The sequence below is a fragment of the Zingiber officinale genome, chromosome 1B (assembly GCF_018446385.1).
Source record: "Zingiber officinale cultivar Zhangliang chromosome 1B, Zo_v1.1, whole genome shotgun sequence".
Classification (NCBI taxonomy): Eukaryota; Viridiplantae; Streptophyta; class Magnoliopsida; order Zingiberales; family Zingiberaceae; genus Zingiber; species Zingiber officinale.
The window spans coordinates 152,254,048-152,259,753 of record NC_055986.1 but is presented as its reverse complement, the minus strand read 5'-3'; the positions used below and the strand labels follow the sequence as shown (position 1 = coordinate 152,259,753).

General features: G+C 40.6%; 1 non-coding gene across 1 annotated transcript; it reads left to right on the top strand.

Moving 5' to 3' along the window:
• The first annotated feature begins 4,893 nt into the window (after positions 1-4,893).
• Positions 4,894-4,999, top strand: LOC121994402. The gene has a single exon (XR_006115708.1). It is a non-coding gene; the product is annotated as a small nucleolar RNA R71 (small nucleolar RNA).
• Positions 5,000-5,706: the final 707 nt, after the last annotated feature.

Here is a 5,706-nt window from a genome sequence, read left to right as displayed (position 1 = left end):
GGGGTAAATTGTTAGTTTCCACTCATGACAATTATTTTTTATCCCTTTTTCAACACATTTTTTTTGTGCTATAGAGGTGTAGCACTAATCACAAATGCGATATGCATATGTTGGGATTTAGATTTTTCCAAATGATCTTCCATGATCCGAGGTTATCCAATAACCAAAATGTAAATAAGAAATTGCCATGGGAACAAAAGTATTAAACAATTTGGATGAATCATAAGTATTTTAAAAAAATATTTCTACTATTTAAGCTTAAATACTTAAGTGTAGTGAAAATAAGATTTTTAAGGTTAGGCCAAGACTTATACCAAATTCCGTACAATACTTAGCTTATTTCATGCTACTAAAGATAGAGAAAGGAGATACACCAAACATACTAACACTATCTTGACAACACATGAACTAAGAAAATACTAGTCATTTTGCTATCGGACAAGTTAGCAGAAAAAGTAGAAGGTTTGATGTTCTCAAATATGCCTCAAAACTATTTTTTTTATATTTTTTTCAAAAAGAAACAAAAATGATAAAGAATTACAAGTAGGAAAGGAAAGTGCAAATGAGATACAAGTAGAAATATGAAATTAATAAAATGTGAGTAAACAAAGCAAACTAATAAAATATTCAGAAAGAAGAGAAAAACTCGACTCGACTCAAGTTGTGCAGATACAATACCCCCCCCCCCCCCCCCAGACTTAAACTTTTCATCATCCTGATGAAATCAATACGGTGGCGGGGGTGGGGGATAAGGGGGTCCCCGTTGTGTGCAAGAGGGAAATCTAGGCATACCAGGAAGATGGCCAATGTGTTGATGATATTGATAAAGGGCATCTACTTGTTGTCTAGTAATATCCATATCATCCATAAAATTTCTCATTCTTTCCTGGTCAACCTCATAGTCCTGAACAAATCCTGACACTTGACTATAGAAATCTCTAGTAAACTGAAAATGATCTTGTACCTCCCTAAATTGATCGTCAGATAACTTGAAATGACCTTCCAACAATTGTTGTTGGGCATTTTACTTCTCATGGAGGGAGTCTAAGGAGGCACGAAAGTCAGAAAAATCAAATCTAGAAGGTCTCGTACCATAGGCAAAAGAGTGCCTAGGAGGTTCCGGATATCCTGAAGGTTGCGGGAATCCTGATGATGAGGGCTCTTGGTGGTACTCGGTATCTTATATAAGGGAGGGAATAGTCTCGGGGTTTAAGTCAGTAATAACCGAGTTCGCAGGGTTGTGAACTGAAGTGCGCTCGGGGCAAGGAAAGGGTAATGGAAAACCATTGTTCCTAGGGAAGGTGAACTCATTCTCATCCCGACAAATCATCTTCATTGCAAGACAAGAATCGATGTCGATCTTGTCATTACCATGAATGACCTCTAACACATTAAGCTCACAACCCAGATTAAATGCTATTTGGGTGATCAATCCATCAAACACTATCATCCCCGAAGATGCTTTAGCTGCCCTCAACAAATTTTGTAAGAAATGAAATCCGGAATCAAAATCCACTTTATTCAATACCACCCAAAGAGAATAAAGCTCTACCTTTCTAACCACCCCATCACTCTCTCCTCAACCAAAAATCATTTTTCTCATTACTCGGTGAAGGTATCTAAAGGTCGGGTTTTGCATGCGGAATGCCTTAGCTCTAGAGGGTTCATAAGGGTTCTTTGATCCGGTTATTGACGTCAAAAATTCATTCCATTTAATCTCATCATCAAATCTACGGGCACCACCAATAGGTAAACTAAAAAAATTATTAAAATCGCTAAACATCCACTGAACTTCTTTATTCATCAACCTAAAAGTTATGACCCCTACGTAGTCACCCTCAGATGAAAATTTAACATCAATTAAGCTCAAAAATTCAAGAACTAGGCGGGGGTAAGTTGGTGAATGAGTGTACATAATATCCTTCCAGACTAAGGAACTAATCATCCAATCTACGTCATCCTTAATTCATAGCATATCCAAAGTAGTGGGATCCATATATCTAGTGCATATAATTCTTCTAGTGACAAGGATATCATATCTAGCTTTATGTTCATAATTTCTAAAAATAATATTAAACTCGTTTTCATTACCTTCATCGCGCGCCACCCTTTTTCCTTTGTCTTTTGAAGAAGAAGCCTTCCCCTTGCCTTTATCGCCTCCCAGCGTATCTCCTTCACCAGATCCACCGCTTCCTCGACGAAATCTCTTCAAGATTTGCGACATGATGTGCAAGGTGAACTTTGAGGAATTCCTTGTAGGTGGAGATGGATCTTGAGGATGGAAGAGGAGGAGAAGGAAGAAAAATAGGGGTGTTGCTTCTCTCTTTCCGGATTTGTGGTCTGAAGAAGTGTTAGATCTAGATGTAGATCTAAGTAAAGATGAACTTTAGAGGTAGGGATTGGGGTTTGATGAGGTGTAGTGGGGAGGAGAAAACTTTTGGGAGAGAAGGAGATGGGAATTAGGGCTTTTTAAAGGGGTGGGTGGCGCACACGGGTAGGGGCACGACCGCGTCTTATAAACATGGTCGGGTAAGTAGGTTTTCTGCATGGTCGTGCCAATTGGCACAACCCCCTCTCTTCTCCTCTCGACCAAAATCGCACAGTCGTGCTGGTTGGCACGGCCCGTGCCTTCTTCCTCTCTGCCTTGATCACACGGCACGACCCGTGTCTCCTTCTTCACTGGTAGTCTTGCACTCCCGTGCCAATTGGCACGACTTGTGTCCTTCTTTTCTCTGCATAGGTCACATGACCGTGTAAGGTTGCACGACCAATGGCCTTTGTCCCCCTGTTGGCTTCGCACGGCCGTGTGCGGTCACACGGCCGACTCCCTTAAGCGTACGGTGACTCGCCTTTCACCATTTTGGCTCCTCTGACGCCTCCATGCCCATGAAATGCTCACGACCAGCTCGTGGTGGCTATGCACATCCTGAAAGTGAATATCCAAAATTGAAGAAATAATAACAGTACTCGACTGAACTTACTAGAGAAATAAAATGATAAACGGAATAATGAACTAAAATGAAAACCCTTGGGTTGCCTCCCAAGAAGGGTTTGTTTTAGGTCTTTAATTTGACCCCGTTTTAGTTAGTATGGACTAAACCCATGGAAGCACGGCTCTCCTCTTAGGGTTAATGCTCCAGTCTGCACCTTTAGTTTCGCTCGCGCAGGACAAATGTACTTCTTATTGCTCGCTGGAGGGGATCTCTCTTGGAAACTGCATTCCTCAGCTTTGTGTATGTTCATCTTGCTAGAATTTCCCTGAGAAGAGGGGGCGCAATTAGAAGAATCAGATAAATCAAATTCTAACCTTTCTTTGCCGATCTCCAAGGATAACGTATGACTTTTCACATCAATGAGGGCTCCAGCAGTGCCAAGGAATTGTCTCCCAAGGATAATTGATATCTTGGAATCCTCCTCCATATCTAGGACAATGAAATCTGTGGGAATGATGCATCCGCCTACTTCTACTGACACGTCTTCCACTATTCTCATTGGGTATCTACATGAATGGTCAGCTAATTGCAACGTCATAGTAGTCAATTTAATATTTTGGAGTCCTAGATTCTTACATAACGAATACGGAAGTAGGCTAACGCCGGCTCCCAAGTCGCAGAAAGTTTTCTGTATGAGTTCAGAACCAATTTTACAAGGTATGGGAAAACTCCCTGAATCTTGAAGTTTCGGTGGAATATTTGCCATAAGTAGAGCGCTACAATTTTTCGTTAATGCTACGGTCTCGAAGTCGCCCTTCAGCCTCCTGTTAGATAAAATACCCGTTAAAAATTTTGCGAACTTCGACGTTTAGTGCAGTGCATCTATCAGTGGTACTTCTACGTAAATTTCCTTAATCTTCTTCAGGAATCGGTTGAACTCTTCATCCTTTTGGGATGTTATCAGTTTCTGAGGGAAAGGAATTGTTTGACTTTGTGGGGGGGGGGGGGGGGATTTGAAGAGTTCCTTCAACTTTCTTGGTGATCTCCTCTCTATCCCTGTTCTGGATCTGATTGGGCATTAGGGGAGAGGGCTCTTCCTCTGGGTCAAGTCCTTTCTGAGTAGTGATTTGGGGGTCTCCCAAAGTTCGTCCGCTCCTCAGCTCGATGCGGTTGTGGTGTTCCACCAGGTTTATATCAGGCTTTCCTGGAAATGTTCCCTGTGCTCTTGAAAAGGACTGGGCTATCTGGCTATCTTGCATCTTTTGATGTTTTTTGAAATTTTCTAGTCTTTGAGTCAATTGCTTGATCTCATTCATCCTCTCTTTTTGCTCTGAGAGAGCTTCTTCGAGCTTCTTTTCAATTCTGGATAGTTGTGAAGGTTGTTGTTGTTGATAAGTCTATTGTCCAGATGAGTAGCTCTGTTGCCCAGGCTGATAGCTTTGTTTTGCTGGTCCTTAGTCCTGATTATTCCGGTACAAAAAATTTGGTTGGTTCATCCATCCAGAGTTGTGTGTGTTGGAGTACGGATTATTTTGCTTTTGGTTGTAACTGACTATTGCATTGCATTGCTCAAGTTGGTTTATCTGTGCTTGTATTGGCCCTAGGGGCAAGTATCTTGAGCGTGATCCATACTTCCGCAAGTTTCACAAACACATATTATTGCATTGGCCGTGTTATTTCCCATGGCCTCAAGCTTCTTGGTCAGAGAGTCCAGCTTTGTAGACATGAATGTGACTGTATATACGTCGAATTTCCTGACGCCTTTATTGGATTCCCTGAGAAAGAACCACCAGATCTTTCGGTTGGACACTGATGGTGGTTCCGTGCCACATTCTCTATGATCTCTTCAGCTTCATCAAGGCTCTTGTTCATTAATGCTCCTCCTGTTGCAAAATCAAGGGATACCTTCGTGTGATAGTTGATTCCATTGCAAAATATGTGTAGAACCAACCATCTCTCAAGGCCATGATGGGGGCACTATCTCAGCATACTTTTGAATCTATCCCAGGCTTCAAATAATGATTCTGATTCTATCTGTTTGAAGCTTGCGATCAAATTCCTCATGTGGGACAGTTTTGCTTGGCGGGTAGAATTTATCCAGAAATTTCTGCTCACACCGCTCCCAAGACGTTATGTTGTTTGCTGGAAGAGAATTTAGCCACTGTTTGGCTCTGTCTTTCAAGGGAAATTCAAAAAGAAGTAACCTTACTGATTCTGGAGGGACCCCGTTCACTTTTATAGTACCGCAAATCTCGTAGAAAAGCTCTAAGTGATGATTTGGATCATCGTGCATTCCTCCTCCAAATTGGTTCTGCTGAATCATGTGGATTACGACATGCTTGATTTCAAAATTGTTGGCTTCGATTGGCGGTCGAGTGATGCTAGACTGAACCCCTCGTGCATAAGGTGCTGCGTAATCCTTCAACAGTTTGTCAGTCATTTCTGAAGATTCTTGTTTGGCTTGAAATGCTTTTTGTAAGTTTCTTCTTCTCCGGAAAGTCCTATCGATCTCTAGATCGAACGGTAGAAGTTATCCTGAAAGATTAGTTCTTTGTATGCAAGAACAAGATATGGAATATTTCGAGTGTAAAATTAAGCAAAATAAAATAAAATGAAATAAAATAAAGAAAAGAGTTAAAATATTATTATTATTATATTATATTATTTTTTTAGCATTTTAACAAAAATACAGAAAATAAAGAAAAATAAAAATAAAATTATTTATCTCTGAAATGCAGAATATTAGAAAAAAGAAAGATAAAGAAAAAAAACA